Raw genomic sequence first — 18229 nt, 5'->3', positions numbered from 1 at the left:
TTACTTTGTATAGAATTCATATCTCAATTGTGTTGGCGGACTTGAGGATGATATACAGGAAACAAGTTGGGTTTTTTCTTTCTTTTGGCTTTGGTATTTAACCTGCCAGACCTTGTAATCCAGGAACAGGCCTTGCTGTGGGAGGAGTCATCCCAGCCAGCATCCCAGCCTGTCCCTGGTTAAGATCTTACTGCTGTTTATCCTACTGTGAAATGCACAATATGCTGGGTATGACTCCGAATACACATATGCTAGTCATTACTACCAATGTGAATATATACTGAGCCATTAATCAAGGCACCAGACACATCCTGACAATACATTTTGAAACTTTATCCACTGAAAAAGCCAAATTCCCCTGTACTAATGAACAGTTTCAGCATAACCAGGCTGATTAAGCACATCACAAACAGTAGATTGACACCACCATTGAACTCCCATGTACAGATGACAGGGATCCAGCAAAACAAAACAAGAAATCTAAGCACAGTCTCCACTTCAATTTCTCATGAAAATTTTCTCCCTTAATAATAACGGTTAGCATTTACTGAGCTGTGATCCAGAGTCCCTTTCCATTTATTTTCTTCTTTGATCAAGTAATCCCATGACAGAAGTCGTAATTATCCCATTTTCTGACGAGGAAACTGAAGCTGAGTGAGGCTATGAGATTTTAATGTACCCAAGTGCATACAGGAAGGAATGTACTAATTAATCTACGTGTGCCTGGCTCCAAAGACCGTACTTCCTGCCTACTGTTGTTCTTTCTGAACCAATTGGTGCCCCTACAGAGGAAAATAGCAGGCAGGAGCTCTTTAGATGTGGAAATCTTTCATGTATTTTTTGAGTATTAGCTTTGTCCTCATTCAAGGATGAGCTATGTCACCTGATGTCATCTATGTCTACCTGATAAATAAGGAAAGTTCCAGTATTTCTGCTTTACTGGCAAAAACCCTGACTTTCTCTCATACCACTTAGCATGTGGCCCTACAGATTGTCTATGTTTTCTATTAGACTGTGGAAGGTGAACAGAGCCAAAAAGTCATGTGTAGTTATAGGAAAGAGGACTCAGCAAAGGAAGCTCAAAAGCATGGTTCTAGTCCAGGACACTTTTGCTCTTGACATCTCTCCTCATCTCCTCTGTGATCTATCCCTTTTTCTATATTTAGAGGATTTCCTTTAAAGTTCAGTGCCATCTGGAGTTTCAGGAAAATAGTATATGCCTGGAAAGTAGATGGGTTTCACAAAGTCTAGATCTTCCACGAAATATCAGTATTCAAATCACTTAGCTTTTTGACTCACAGAATCTTAATCTGAAAAAATGAGGCAAGAGTATCTACCTGCCAGTGTTGTTGTAATAATGAAATCAGAGAATACCTACAGAGTAGCACAGCGCTGCTCTGCGTAATACTAGCTGTACCTTTAGTGAGTGTGGTTCTCTTCTCAGGTTCACCTCAGCCTCCAAATCAGTAAAATGGTTAACATATGCTAAGAGATTTGCTAACTGAGTTGGCCAATCCCAAGGTCACTTACAGGGAGGGACAGGGGACTGCCGTTCAAAGAACTCACTCCCTTTCAATGGAGCAATGGAGTCCTGATCCGCCATTTCCTGTGTGACTGAGGCTCAGGTACTTCGCTTCCCTTGAACTTGGTTTCTTCTTTAAAATGGATCTAACAATAAAACATCCTTCTCGAAGATTTTGGGAGGGGTGAGTTAGTTAACCTATGATTAACACTGAAGAAATACCTGGCACGGAGTGAATGCTAATTAAATGTTAGATGCTATTATTGTTGTTGTTGTTGCCTGTGAGCTTAGGGCCTTTTGAAAGCTTTTCAAACAACTGGGTCTGGTTAGCTGTGCAGAGTGAGGCCATGAAGCAGATTTTTCTCAGCGCACTTGAGACTGCTCGGAAGGGGGCTCGTGGGAGGCGAGTGCTGACCTCGGCCCCATTAGCACCATGCGCTAACCAGCTCAGGCACGGGGCTGTAATGAGGATTATTGAAGTAACATATGGAACACTCTTTTAGTTAGCTCGTGGGAGAGGAAAAAGGCACTAAATAAATACAGAGAATTATTAAAATAGGAGACGACCTCAGAGGGATGCTGAGCCTTGGATGTTATTTGCTGTTCTAAGAAGAAATTGGGCGAGAGGCCAACATCATCACTACGTGACTAAGTTGGTCTCCTGGCTGCTATTCAAGGGAGGGCAGGCTGTCACTTCACCTAGACAGATCCCAGGGCATCTCCAGCGTCCTCTTGGCCCTGGTAGATGCTGTACTTCCACCTCCCCATCTCTCCTTTGAGGTGAGCAGGGAAGGGCTCGTCTAGGTAGAACCCACCAAATACAATATTGATGGGGTTCCTTGTGGTACCACAACACACATCACTCAGGGGCCACCAGCAATCTGCTTTCACAGCAGGATTCTAATGTTGGACTGAGCCAAAACCTAAGCTTCATTGCCAAGCCTTGACAAGTATGCGGAGTGCGTACAGCTCTGTCATTTTGAAGGTATCAGTCCATCAGCCCCTATTTACAACTTTACCACCCACCCCTGAAACATTCCTCTTTCCAAAACCAATCCTAACACTAAAATGAAACAGACTTAAAGTGGTCTCCAGGTATCACTTGTGAAATGGTGTAGATGAGGCATCCAAGAATGAATCAAACCCTGGCCTGCCGCCATCACACAGCTTGAGGCCTGTGGCTTCCTCTCCCTATCGGTGGCATAAGATTAACGTCCATGGCTTCAGGCAATGATTATAGAAAGTAGAAATGCATATCAAGATAAAGATAATCTTTAAGTCTCATCACTCTAGAATATTGCACTTCACCACACATAACCTCTATTTACACTTTTCTGGTACTAAAACAATTTTTTTTAAATACTGATAACTTCTTCATACAATGGTATACATATTATTAGATCCAGAGCTTCAAAACTACCTAAAATAAGCTATTTATTTTAACACCATATAAAACTTAATACTTATATATTAAATATTATGAAACCATAGCTAGTGTGGGTGGGAGATGGGGTCCAACGGCGGAGACCCAAAATTGAAAAGTCCACTAGTCAAAAGAAAAACAAAGCAGAAGATATTGCTCACATGATACAGTTAAAGAAAATGATCTTTCAAAACTTGTCCGAAGGGAAATTATCAAACACCCTGACAATCAGCCTGGTGGCACACTTTGTCTCCAGAAACTCAGGAGTGTTTGCAATCTTTTTATTACAGGGAACCATTACGTTTTAAAAATTCCCATGTATGTAACATTTGTCCACTAAGGCAATCTCTGGATTTGCAGATGGCTTCTGAAGGTGACTTGACCCACACTCTGTAGATTTCTTAGCTAGAGCTAATGTACTCTAGAGAGAACACAAGGCAGTTTTTACAAAACTCCTAAGCTCCTTTCTCCAGGCTTCCCTATTCACAAAAGCCCACCCAAAGATTCAGACAAAGGAGAAGGCTGAGCTGTAGGCAATAGCTATATAATAACATCATGTAATAGCAGCTTTAACGTTTAAATCTCCCCTCCACTCATTAGAAACAGCTGTCTTGACACTTAGAAAAATTAGAAATCTGTAGCCTAATGGAAGAAGAAAATGGATCATCATGCTGTAGAGACAGACTCAAATTCTATGTTAAGTCATAAGTGAAAGCTGTTTCAGTCCTTGTGGGTATATTAAAATGAGAGAATGCTCTCAGGAAAGGAAGTGTAGATACTGTCTGGCTGGAAGGTAAGAGACCAGCCAGGTATCAATCACTCCAGAGTCAGGGGTATTTAGCTGTTGTGTTGCTCTTTGTTAGAAAATCTCCTCCCTGGAATACTTTTGCCCCAAGCATCTGAGTTCAGTATTTCTTTATGAATATTCTTCTCATATGCTGATGGTGGAAAATATTTGTGTTGCAGGGTCAACCAATGCCCTCTGTATTCCACAAACTATCCAACCTAATGTAGATGTAGTCACACTGTCTGTCTGTGTGTGCACGCGCACGCACACGCACGCACAAGCACTTGCACACACAGTGTGGCCATTTCAGATAGGGCTCTGAAATTCATTTATTGATGTGATTTTTTTTTTTTGGTCAGTCATGGAGCTTAAACTCAGGGCCGGGATGCTGCCCCTGAGCTCTTTTGCTCAAGACAAGCACTTTACCACCTGGGGCCACAGCTCCACTTGCGGTTTTCTGGTGGTAAATTGGAGATAAGAGTTTCACAGACTTTCCTGCTTGGGCTGGTTTGAACCCTCAGATCTCAGCCTCCTGAGTAGCTGAGATTTCGTGTTTGTTTTCTTCCCCCCACGCTCCCACCATACACATCCCACTGCAGTAAAAGCTGCCTATGAAGAGACACTTTGTCTTCTCCTCCCCTAACTTGTAAGTCTTCCTTTAGTTTCATAATTAGTTTCTCTCTTCTCCTATCAAGACCTTCAAGCTCCAGCTCCAATAGCTTGGGGCATGGAGCTCGGATTTTATTGACATCCTTGAGAACCATTTTATGGATGAAATTCCTGTACTTGGAATACTGACAAAGCAGAGCCAAGAACTCTTGGTAGTTAAGTAAACAGCCAAATTCAGCCCCACCATGTCACATTCTACATCCCCTTGTTTATATAATGTGGTGTGATATTTTTCACCTGCTATTTGAAGGGAGCTGAGATCCTTTCTGGCTGGTGTGAATTTTCTCAGTATCTCCTCTTTGCACCAGTAGATTGTGTTTTAGGACAATTTGCTTAAATGTGGGGAATAATACACTGCCATTTGTTTTCTTTAGTTGGGTTCAGTGTAATTTTTTTCTAGAGGAAATAAAAATTTATTTCTAGAACATTCTCTATTTTCTGTTTTTGAATATTGTTATTATCTTTAAATTGTGTGTCAGAGGAGAGGGGTAGAAGAATGAAAGGGGGAAAGAAGTAGAATTGAGTGCAATTCTTATTGTGACCATGCATTGACAAACTATGTCATGCCTTTCACAGCTTCATAGGCTGAAGAAAATACTGCAAACACATTAACCAGTAACACAGGTCTAGTGGACATCCTTTCAGATAGGATCAAAAGGGGAAAAAATCTAATATTTACTTACATATATCCTGTCAGATATTTACCTTCTTTTTTTTTTTTTGTTGATCTATCACTTGAGCCACAGCATCACCTCTGGCTTTTTCTGCTTATGTGGTACTGAGGAATCAAACCCAGGGCCTCATGCATGCAAGGCAAGCACTCTACCACTGAGCCATCTTCCCAGCCCCTTACCTTCTTTTTAATTGTTGATACCAAAGCTCAACTGAGAGCTTGAGGGCTCACTGGCTTGTTTGCTTATGACTGGCACTCTACCACTTGAGCCATACCTCCAGCCCAGCTTTTTGCTAGTTCACCGGAGATGGCATCTCACAGACTTTTCTGCCCAGACTAGCTTTGAAGTTTGATCCTCTAGATTTCAGCCTCCTGAGTAGCTGGGATTATAGGCATGAGCACCATGCTTGAGACTCACCTTCTTACTATGCACTCTCTATACCTTTACAGTGGTCTCTTCCATTAGATTGTATAAAAAAATTCACTCACAAGCTAACATTATTGAGTAAACTACATCAAACACCACACCAAAGGTTAGATACTCATTACTTTCTTTAAACCTCTTTACAACCTTATGAGGTAGATACAAATAAAATAAAATTTAAGAGACCACAGTAGTTAATAAATAATGAAATGATAAAGGAGGTATTTTAATAGAACATAACTGTCCTAAAAAATACATTTTTAAAGAGTTTGAAAATGCTGCAGTTTGCATAATCTGATTTCACATTTCTCCTTAGGTTTACCTTTTTGGACAATTTAGACTTAGTTAAAATACATAAAGTATCTGGGTGCTGGTGGCTCATGCCTGTAATCCTAGCTACACAGGAGACTGAGATCTGAGGATGGCAGTTGGAAGCCAGCTGGGGCAGATAAGTCCCCCTGATTTCCAATCACTCAAAAATCCTGGAAGTGGAGCTGTGGTTCAAAGTGGTAGAACACTCACTTTAAACAAAGAAACCCAGGCCCTGAGTTCAAGAATATTTGATTTTGCGCATGGTTTTAATTTAAAAAATACAGAAAGCTCCAAAATTAAAAGAAAAGTTCTTTGTCTTCACCCAACTTCCTCCTCTTAAGATAAAATACCAAGTTTCCCATGCAACCCTCCAGAAATCTCCTGGTTCATCTGGCATTGTTGGTTTTACCTATCTTTAGGCTGCATATTATGGGTTTGTATGGGAGTACCATAATTGAATGCCATTTGCCCTTTGATGGGCATTGAGGGCAATTTCAGTATTTTTCTATGACTTTTTTTAAGTGTTAGAATGATCTTTGTATTTCATATCTTTGTGCACTTGCTTTTCTCTTTTTTCATTTTCTATTGTTAACATAAAGGTGATGTACAGAGGTTGAAGTTGTGTAAGTCAGGTAAAGAGTACATTTCTTTTTGGACAGTGTCATCCTTCCCTTGCTCTCTCCCAGTTTTCCCCTCCCATCCCCACCCCCAAGTTGTATAATTCGTTTCTGACATAGTGTCTAGTGAAGACCACTGCTGTATTTCTTCACCCTTTGTCCCTCCATTTCTGTGACTCCCTTTCTCCCCCAAAGACAGATATATGAACAAACAAGAAAAAAAGAAAGGAGAACAAAAACAAGGAAGAAAAAAACCCTCTTGTTTTTATTCCCTGGGGTTGATTTTAATAAATATTACTTTATATGACCAGAGGCACATAGGCATTGTGACTTTGTGATCCTCTCCTAAGAATATCCTCCTTTGGTCTCACAGTATGTGAAGTATGCACTTACTTTTCTAGGCAAGCCTGGCTTCTTAGGAATGAAATGAGTGGGTCAACAGCATAAATGTTAACCAACTTTTCTTCTTAGGAGCTTATATCAACTCATGGTTCCTTATTATTAAAAAAAATTCAGTATATGAGTGTGACTTTGTAAATTACATGGATTCTTTTTTCTTGTGGAGGTCCACATAGCTCCCAAGAAAGCTCCTGCTCCTTTCCTTTGCCACCATTTCTACTGAGAGCTGTATCAGTATTTGCATATGTGCCATATTTGTGTTGCAATGTTACAAAGTCCAAGATGTCTCTTTATTGCCTCCTTCATAGGAAGCAGGCTATGTGCTAAAATATGAATGCACTTACAAATGACTTTGTAGAGACTGAGTGATAAAATCCCAAATTTGAACAATGGCATCTTAACCCACAAGTGGGTAAGGGGACTGCCTTCCAAGAATCAGGATTTAACTTCGCTAATTGCAATTCCAAGATGGACGCAAAAAAAGGCAAAGGGCTCAAAGATGAAGTCAGCGTTTCCTGACGTTGGGAATAAATCTATAAACTCTGGTTATAAGAATTGCTGAAAAATTATTGTGCAGGGACCTATAAATCACTTCAAAAGCAGTGTGAGAAGACTGCTCCATCTCCACAGTATACCAATTACAATTACAATATTAGGCTCCAGAGTGTTAGGCAAACTCATTTCTACAGCTTTTAACATTGCAGTAAATGAGCTGGCAACAGATTTAACATTTTCTCTGTAATGTCCAATGTTAACTCTTTAGTCATGGGCCAGAAAAATCTCTAATCCCACTAGAATCTGAGAGCTATTAAGACTCTGGGTTCTTAGTCACTTAGAAATCAGTGATGCATTGCAGGAGGTAGGTGGAGGTTGAAAGAAAGAGAAGCACTATTTCCTCTCCCTCTGTGACAGGAGGGTGAATTAGAAAAATGGAGTGTCAGGGTTATGAATAGCAGTATATTACACTTGAACAAAAGTACAAACGTTGCATCTCATTCAGAAGAATTGTTGCTAAACGTATGCAGACCATCGAAATGTGGGGCTAGTAGTACACAGCCACATACGGGCTGGTTCTCCTTTAGTATTTCCCAACTTCTCCACACAGGGTAAGCAATGCCTCGGGGAGTAGGGTAGAATCAGCCTCTCTGGAGGCTGGGGTTTGATGAGGACAGACTTGAGAGGCAGCCTTACAGACAGCATGGCCACATGTTGAGTTTTTCATGGAGAAGGCATGCCCTTTACTAGCCCACACATATTTCCACGCGGGAACCAGGCAGAAAACAAAATTGTTCTCTACTCTTTGAATGATAAATGCAAAGCTCTCCTCCAAGAAAAAGGTGGAAGAAGTCTCCGATAGGATGCCAAAAAAATTAGAGGAAAGAGTAGAATATTTAGGAAACCATCAGCATGCAATATCCAAAATAAATTTCAGGAGAACTTTGCCCTAGTATATTATGAAAAAAAAATCTCTTTAGTGCCCTCAGATGAGCTTTTGAGAAATTAAATTACACCTATTGGTTTTGAAGTTAGCGTGTGATTTCCCAACCTAAGCTATTTGTAAAGTTAGAGATTCTGTGTCCATGAAAGAAAGCAGAAATATGAGCTTTAAGACCAAAACTGGGGACATCAGTACAAAGCATGTCACTAATGAATATACGATTAAATGTGGCAGGCTCTTCTATTAAAGGAAATACGGTAATAGCAAATCAATTCAGGTTTTTATACTAAGTTGTTTTTAATGCAAACTTTACACACTGAGAAATATTGAGGATTTGTATGTGTATGTGTGTTTATGTGTATATGTGAGTGTGTTACTTGTATGTGTATGTGTGTTTAGGTGTATGTGTGAGTGTGTGTGTGTGTGTGTGTGTGTGTGTGTGTGTGTGTGTGTGTGTGTGTGTGTGTGTATGTGTGTGTGTGTGCCACCATGTCTGGCTTATTGACTAAGAGGAGTTCTCATCAACTGACCTCAAATTACAATCCTCCCAATCTCTGCCTCCTGAAGAGCTAGAGTTGCAGACATGAGCCACCATTACAACAAAGTAGACCAACTATAGACTAGCTATAGGGAGTCTTATTATTATTTTCATGCCCAAAGGAATTGAAAAAAAAACTGTTTATGAAACAGCAGTTATACATAGGTCCCTTCACCTTTTATCTGGCATAAAATATGTTTTAATCTCTCCAACACACAAAATTACCTGAATGATAAGGTGGTGAGGAAAATTTTTTTCATAATCTATGCAGACTTGCAACTCCAAAGGGAGATGTGGTTCAGCGGATACCCTGTTATCTAGATGTTCAGATACTACCTATTCTCATCAGTTCAAGTCCTGCTCCATGAGAGAAATTTTGAGTACAGTATTCTGTTCTTTTCCTGTAAGGCAAAAATATACAGGCACTATTGTGGGATCTTTTTAAAGATAAACAGCCTTTTTAAAAAAATCTCAGGGCCTGGATGCTGTCCCTGAGCTTCTTTTGATCAAGGCTACAGCGCCACTTCCAGTCTTTTTTTTTTTTTTTGTAGATTTTAGGAGGTAAGAGTCTCACAGACTTTCCTGCCTAGGCTGGCTTGAAACTGTGCTCCTCAGATCTCAGCCTCCTGAGTAGCTAGGATTAGGATTACAGTGTAAGCCACCAGCACCCAGCTAAAAGTACATATTTGTATTTACTATGCAAGTAAAGAAACTATCATTTCTTCTGTAACTAGTAAATATCATATGCTATTTTCCCCCCAGCCCCTTCACCCCTAAGCAACACATTTTAGTTAGGGGAGGCCCTTGGGAAGCAGCAATTTTTACTCATTTTATTTGCTTTTGCCTTTCTCCAAGGCTGTGTCTCTGAAAGCCAATTTGTAGAAGTTGTGTGAGATCACAGTACCTAGGGAATCACTATGGGGTGCAATCACTGTGGGGTGCTCTACTTATAAAGAGGAAGGCAATCACTACATCTCTACATTTTTTCTAAGAAAGAAACTGAGGACTGTATCTGTTCTTGATACTTATTTTCACACTTAAAAATAATCTCATCTATGAGAATGAAATGTCAGCCTCAGTTAGAAAATTTGCTCTGGACAGCCAAGTGAAACGAAACCTACCATTTTATACGTTATTCAAATGGCCAAATAAAACAAGATATAATTAGCCCTGACTTCCTGCTCAGCTCAGGTACCTGGGCCCCTCCCAGCAGTAGCTGCCCACACCGGCTTAAGGAGAAGCACCAGAGGCAGCTTTCCTGGAAAATGGCTCACGTGTCTACAAATTTGAAAGTATGTATTTGATCCAAATGGCGGGAGAAGGAGACTGCTAGGTTTAGGGGATAACTGGGGTGGCTGGAATCATAAAGGTGGTTACAGAAAGGTGGTTTGCATGGTGCATGAGAATCGACAGAAACTAGACTCAGAGAACAAGTCAGACACATCCAACAGGTAGGTACATTGTGTGTGTATGTGTGTGTGTGTGTGTCTGTGTGTGTCTGTGTGTTATAGCCACTGCACATGTTCATGAAGGTATCCACTATTTTAGCCAGAATACTTGCTGAAAGCCTGTGAGTGCTATTTGCTAGCGGTGTAATTCCTTCCACCCCTGATTTTTCATTATTGAATTCAAAGCACTGTCTCTTCAGTGGATACTTCATTTATTATAGCTCTTCTTGGAAAGCTGACCTGCATATGTGCATTTCTAGAAGGAACATGAAAGAACAAGGGGAAAGCATTCAGGAAGGAGGTGCCTTTGAAAGGAGTTAGCTGCTGGGGGTGAGGCAGAGGGGGACAGAGGATAAAAATAGAAAAAGAACAAATTTCTCTACAAGGGACTTGTTTACAGTGTAATTTCACATGCACCCATGTTCTCTTTAGGGGCTTGTTTCATGGTTCTTGAAAAACCAAATTAGCCACATTGGGACATCATTAGAATCGAGCAGATCAGGGCACTGTGAGAGACATATAGCCCTTCCCTATCTCTGACACCAGCCACCAAATCTAAGCATCTGAACCGGGTCTGGTCCATGCATCCTCTACCAGCTAAAGGCTTATTTGGAGAAGAGAAGCAGAGAAACGAGACCTCTTGAGCTCTCCAGTGTCAGCATTTTTAGAAAGAAGGCCCCACTTCCATTTCACCTCACACGTCCCTAATCGTGAGTAGCTGGCTGCACCCATAGGGCAAAAAGCTGAGAGTTTTGCTAATGAACAAGGGGAGACTGACAAGACACCTCTCACACTTGGACTCTGAAGGAAGATGAAGGGTTAGGAAGGGAGACGCTGCATTCAATATGATTGTTTGTCACATGCAAAGAAGTGGCCACTAGGCCTTCTGGGAGTCCCCAGATGAAGTATGATCCATGGATTTCTAGCATTCTGGACCTGAAGATTCAACCAAGAGGAGCCAATGTCGCTTGCTCTCTGGTTTGGCTTTTGGCCCCTTAGTGTTTCATAATGAGGTAATTGTTGTATTTCAGTGGACAAGATCCAAGAGCCTGGATGATTGGCAGCACCGTCTAATAAAACGTCTTCCGTTTTATCCCCTTCGGAATGTAATCCAAGTTATAACAATAGCTAATATTACAACAATAGCTAATCCCTGCTGTGACTATGACAACAAAATAGCTGACTGTGCACCTCTAGCTCTTTTATGTTTGTGATTTCTCATTCTCGAGCTGCTCTGTCTAATCCATTCTTTCCCTCGATCCTTCGAGGGTGTGGATGTATTCAGTACAAATGTTCACAGCACAGGTAACTTTGAAGTATGACTTGTTGGGTCATGCTGATTTATTTGTGCATGTCATAGAGAATTAGCAAGGATGGATCTATTTCCTAACCAGCAGGTGTAACTACCACATTTGTGACTGAATAAAAGGCCGAGGGGCTGGCCAGCCTTTTTTCTCACCCTTATGTACTGTAAAATTACCTTTTGTCTGCTCATGAAAATGGATCACATTTGCGAAGGGTTAAAATAGTCTCCAAACCTAAGTGATATTTTCAAATTGTTCTGACAACAAACTTAAAATAAGACAGATACGAGTCCTGATTCTCTTGGAACAGTGACTGTTTAACCTGCAATTATTAACAGTTACTTGTGTTACTTGAAAAAAATGTCATGGCTTGAACGGTCCATTGCATGTTTGTTCTGAAGAAGGAATGAAGTGATCGTGGCATTTTCATGTGATATGACAAGATGGAAGCATGTTTAAAAAAAAAAGAAAACAGAAAATGTATACAATTAACAGTGAAGGAAAAATGGAGGAACTCAGCATTTCACATTGACTCCTATGCAAGAAAATAGTGTGTGTGTGTGTGTGTGTGTGTGTGTGTGTGTGTGTGTGTTGATTCTAGGGTTTGAACTCAGTGTCTTGTGCTCTCTTAGCTTTTTCACTCAAGGCTGGCACTCTACCACTTGAACTATACTTCCATTCCTGGCCTTCTCTGGTTGATTGGAGATAAGAGTCTCATGGATTTTTCTGCCTGGCTGGCTTTGAACTACAGTCCTCAGATCTCGGCCTCCTGAGTGGCTAGAATTACATGCATAGCAACCAGTACCTGGCTTAGAAACAATATTTAAATTCAGACTGCTAAAACAGTCGATGTGTTTTGGTTTGGATGCCAATACTAATCATTGCACCATTTGTGGAGTCTGGAGCTAAGTCTGAATTCAGTGGGCAGCAAGGAATTCTCTATCATGGACATCTGTCATGAGCACTGGCTATATAATGTATGCCAGATATTAAATGTCCCTATCACAATGTGAGATGAAATTCTAGTGACAAGTTAGCCCCATGTTCTCCAAAATGTGTTGCACAGAACCTGGGTCCTTCAGCCTCATTCTCCAAACCTGTGTTTTCAGGCCAAATAAGAGCTAGAATGAAGCTTGCCATATTCTCTCTCCTAGATCTTGGCACAGCGAAAGCTTTAAAAAGTTCTGTAGTAAAGACAGATGTTTAACTTTGTTTAACCCAGTGTTTCACAAACCTATTTGGCCACAGAAAGTTCTGCAATGTTATCTGTCAACTTTGTTGCAAAACTAGTTTCTTGGGACACATTTGAAGCAAGCAAGTTTAGCCCATTCCTCACATTTCACAAATAGGGAAAAGTCAAACCCCAAAGGAAAAAGTGACTGAATAATAGAACCCCTTGCTGCTCTGTGGACCAGGCTGAAGGAAAACCCAGGACAGCAGACTCTACTGCTGCATTTGGGGTGCTTAATTGGAGATAAGAGTCTCAGGGACTTTCCTGACCAGGCTGGCTTCAAACCATGATCCTCAGATACCAGCCTCCTGCATGTCTAGGATTACAGGCTTGAGCAACTGAGACCTGGTTAGATAAAAAATCTATTTTAGAATGTAACTTTATCTGGCCTAACCCAGCTCTCTGGCTCTTTCCTTCCATTCTTTCTCCCTTCCTTCCTTCCTTCCTTCCTTCCTTCCTTCCTTCCTTCCTTCCTTCCTTCCTTCCTTCCTTCCTTCCTTCCTTCTTTCCTCCCTCCCTCCCTCCCTAAATTCCCTCCTTCCCTCCTTTTCTTCCTTCTTTTCTTTCTTTTTTTCTCTATCTTTTTTAAAAAAAAGATTTCTTAGTGATTCAGTGATTATTGCAGAAAGAATTAGCTGACATGAGTCTGGTGTGGGTTCAGAATGTATTTTATCATTTCCCAGGCTCAGAATTTTTTTTAAAAAAAATCTATTTATTGGTCTCTTTTGGACTGTAAGGTTAAAATACATCTGTTGCCCCCACAAATTTAGCTATTGGGCCTCAAGCTAAGCAGTCATGAAATTATAGCCATAGTAAATTTAGACAAAGACTAATTTCACTTCAATCTGCCTATAAATCCACATGACAGAATAAACATGGTGTGTCCTGTGGTTAATGGGAACACATGTAAAAAATTAAGAACTCTTTGGTGACAAGACAAGAGCTCCATAAAAACTAATTGGTGTTTAATTGAGGATATATGAAATGCAATGCTAACAGATGGCCTAACTTTGAGGTTAGACCTAAACAAAAGCCATAGAGAGTATAACTTGCCAACTTAGATGTTTTGCTGTTGTTATTGCTTTGTTTTGTTTTTTTGCCAGCACTGGAGGTTGAACTCAGGACCGTGAGTTTCACCTTAGTGGTTTTCACTCAAGGCTGGTGCACTACCACTTGAGCCGCAGCTCTTTGTCCAGCTTTTTGCTCGTTAGTTGGAGATCCAACTTGTTTTTGATGGCTCTCCAGTTCATGGTCATCCCCTTGGGAGAAAGGAATCCTAGAAAAGATAACCATGCTGAACCACTGATCTCTCTGGGTTTTTTTTCTTCCCTTTATTTCCATTTTAACAGCCTTAAGGAAATTAGTTGCTTTAGTTTTCTTTAAGGACATCGATGAACCATGTGGCTGTCTACTTTGGGAGAAGGGACAGCTGAGCTCAATTAGCTCCTTCAATTATCACTGACATCTCTTTGAAGATAATCTCTTTTCTAGTAAGTACAACTCAATGAAATTGTGAAGAAAAAATAGAGGTCTTCCAACATAACTTTGTTTCCTCGAGCAGAAAGAAGCCAAGTAGGAAGGGAAAAAAACAAAAAACTCAGCAGTTTTTAGAGGTTTTCATTTAATAAGCACCTGGTTGTTTCTATTAGGGGCTCTTAAGATTTACCATTTTGCCTAGCAGAGTTACAGAGTATTAGCCAAGATTCATTGGTGAAGCTTTCTACAATTTACAAGGTCTGAGATTTCTTTCATTTTATGAAGCACATGTTTAAAATACAGTGCACAGCAAATTTCCATGATACATACTTGTGGTTCAATAAAATACAAATGGTCAAAAGAAACTGTCACTCATGAACTGTATATTTCTTGCTAATGGTATTATTAGAACAGTATTACTAGACAATTGTAAGCCAAGTGATGCCATATGTGATTTTTAAAAATATAAAATGTTAGTATATAATACTGGGAAGTGGATATTATATTTTGCCAGTGCATTTCTTGGTCCCTCTCACTTAATAGTTGAATTTATTTTCCTAAAATTTAATATTTGGGGCCCTGTCTTGGAGAATCAGTGTTTCTAGCATTCCAGCTCCAGTGGGCAATTCTGAATCTCACTGTCAGTTGTCAGGAAGAAAGTAAAGCCATGCAGTAGGTAAGGTTTTTAATTTTCTTACAATACCCAAGAATGGAAACAATGGCTGGTTTGCAGGGACAGCCATTTGCTCAGGAGCAGCTGCAATCCTTCTGATTTTAGTTATTCCTGGACCCCTTTTGATCCCAAACCAAATAGGCCCAGGACTGCAGACACACTCAAACACTCTGCTCTGTCCATCAGACTCACACCACGCCGGGGGGTCCACTTCACATCTCCTTGAAATGCAGAAAGTGAACAATTAAATGTTGATCTGTTCTATGTAAAACACCTTCTTGAATTTCAGTCCAACCACATCCTGCTGGTGGCCTAATATGATCCTTGGAGTTTGGGCACCATCTTTTTCATAGGCTGGAATGTTTAGGAAATCCTCAGGGAAGTGGGATTAAAAAGACACCATGCAAAAGAGAAGGCAATTACATGCACGTGTGTGTGTGTGTGTGTGTGTGTGTGTGCGTGTGCGCACATGCATGCACACATATCTTCTGTATTCCAAATTCCAGAATAGAATAGAATAGATATACCTACTTTAGAGTTTTGAATCCTACAATTTCTTTTTCCCCTATATTCTATCAGTCTTTTATAAATAAAAGTCAAAACTTAGAAAGTCCATTTCATTATCCTCTCTCTAATAAATTGATCTTGACCTTAGTCTTCTATCCAAAGCAAATCTAAGTCTAAAACTATGGAGCCTGAACCAATTTTGAAAGAATTTTGTAGTATATGCTTCCAGGTGATTGAAGAACTAACCTGCTAGATTCAGTGTGGTCAGCATTTCTTTATGCCTGGAATCGGCTTGTCTTCAGGGAAGACCTTGCATCATGAAATAAGAAACCCACGTGAGCTGATAACTATATGGCCAGTCATTTCTGGACTGAAGTTGAAGTGCAATAAATTCCTTGAAGAATGTACAAATGATGAAATGAGTGAATAACAGAAAGAAGAGATGAATAGATCATTTAACCTTTTCTATTTCATCGCCAATTAGTTCAAGTTCTTTTCATACCCTACTTATGGCCTTGAAATCTGACAACTAGTCTCAACTGGTTTGGGCTTCCATTAGAGTCTCTTAATACTTTTGAAGGGGGATTTACCACGCCTACTAATTTTCAAGGATTTCTTCTTCAGTTTTCTCAGTTCCCTATTGCATAGCTGCTTTACAGCTACACTAGAGATTAGAAAAGAGGAATCAGTACACTGTGTTAAAACTTGTTTATATCTGCAGTAGAACGTGTGATGAAAGATAGAGTTTAAAGCATTGAGAAAAATGGAATTTTGGAGATTATCTAGATTTAATTGTCCATGACCTTCTTTTGCATGGTTAAGTGGGAGTTGCCCAAATCTAAAAGTAGAATCATGATGATTTCACAAGGCTGTTGTGAAAATAAAAAATAAGATCCTATAAGCACATCGCATATAATAAGCTTTTGATAAATATTTATGCTTTTCCCTGTAATTTGAATTAATGTAAATCCTTAAGAACTACCATTGTTTCCATACATTGTGTCATGTCTTCATTCCAAACCTCAGATTGTACCTGTATATTTTAGCAATCTTACAGTTGTAAATTCAAAGTGTGGTTGAAGTTGAAATTTAGGTAGAAAATGGGAATGTAGGTAGTAAGATTTTAATCTTCCAATATACTATCTAGTATATTATTTACTAATACCTATAACAGTAGGATTAGCAAAAGTCCCGGGAGTGATCTCAAGTGGACTCTCTCTTCAACAAGCAAGCCTGGGTCCCTCTCCACCACCACTCCCTCCTCTTAAGCTCCTTATAAATAGAAAGGACTGGTAGGATCTGGAACACAAGGAAGCACCTGTGTTCTAGAAAGAGACCCGCTGAAGTTGGTAAATGTGTTTCGTGTCAACCTTCAACTTCAGTTGCTCTATGACCTGCCAAAACAGTTGTGCTAAGATTTCTAAGACATCTCATCGCATTAGCAAAGAACAGTTCTAATCAGTTAGTGATGCCAGCCACAGAAGAGGAAGAAGAGGGTGTCTTTACGTCGCATGCATTTACCAAATCTTTCCTTCATCCCATCTTGTGGGCTTAGTAACTTAGTTTACCGCACCCGTTACTGCTTTTTCTGAGCAGTAAGATTTGAATGTGGGAAAAAAGTCACCATATCTGACTTTTGCCTTTTCTCTAAAGAATACCAAATGTGTTAAATACTTTGCCATGGAGCTATTGGAACTATGACCTGTAAGAAACTTAACTAAATAAACATGACTGTAGCGGACGCAGTTCATCCAATGTGTGGTGTCAGAACTTCATAACTCCAAGATTCTCTTAGTTTAGATAAGGTGATTTATCTTTGACCTGCTACATTGTGGATATGCATGATTTCCTTTTCTGATACATTTCTCAACTAGATCGTGTTGAGTTTAATCTTAGGCTTTTTAATGTGCACTTCAATTTGTGTGGGGTGGGAGTCTATAAACTTCTTTCCATGTACATCTTAAAGCAGAAACTGGGAAAGACATTATTTAAACATGTTGTTCCGTCCTTTCTTCATTTGTAAGCTTCTTTGTCTTTGATGAAGTTAAATCAATGGAAATGTTCCATGTGTTGGAATGTTAGTTTTATTGCTCTGCAAATATGATGAGGGCAACAAGTCAAAAGACAGTCTATTACTCAGGGGAGGGGGGAGCTGAGGCAGTAGAATCTGGAGTTCAAAGCCAGCCTGGAAAATACATCCAGACCTTGTCAGGGAGGGAGAGAAGAAAGGGAAGAAGGAAGACATGAAGGCCGCATACCCCCCCAATCACTGGGAGAAGCACCCACTAGGTTAGTCAAAGAAAGAAAGAAGTGGAGAGATCCTTGGCTTTCAAAAGAAGGGACAGGTGAGCCCAGGTGAACAGATTTGGCATAGATGTTATCCTTTAATTGTCTGGTACCTGATCATCTGGAGAAGATGAGGGCAGGTGGATGGTCTCTCGGTAAGAGCCCGTAGAGAAAGAGAGGGAATATGGCCTATGGGTTGGTTAGCCTCCATATTGAAGACTTCTTGTAGGTGAGGAACTTGCTTAGCCCTGGGAGAGGCAGGCTCCAGGATCAGCAAGGCCCCAGATGTCAGGGCAGCAGGACTACAGAAAATTAAAAGGCATGATTAATACATTCCAGATGCCAAACACTGTGAAGGAATCTAGTGAATGAGTTAGTCAGATGAAGTCTTTATTCTGGAAAAATACACTCTATTAAGAGGTTAGGGAAAGCACATGAACAACAAGTTTCAATAGAATGTTAGAAAATTATACTCTGTGGGTTTGATTTAAAAGAAAAAAAC

General features: G+C 40.1%; 1 protein-coding gene across 3 annotated transcripts in view; it reads left to right on the top strand.

Moving 5' to 3' along the window:
- The window catches only part of Palld (palladin, cytoskeletal associated protein), a 333844-nt gene that overhangs the window by 115454 nt on the left and 200161 nt on the right, over positions 1 to 18229 (top strand). The gene's annotated exons all lie outside the window — the stretch shown is intronic.

This window comes from Dipodomys merriami, unplaced genomic scaffold, assembly GCF_024711535.1.
Source record: "Dipodomys merriami isolate MVZ:Mamm:240054 unplaced genomic scaffold, mDipMer1.0.p SCAF_12, whole genome shotgun sequence".
NCBI lineage: Eukaryota > Metazoa > Chordata > Mammalia > Rodentia > Heteromyidae > Dipodomys > Dipodomys merriami.
The sequence above is the reverse complement of the archived record's forward strand: the minus strand, read 5'-3'. Positions and strand labels throughout refer to the sequence as shown.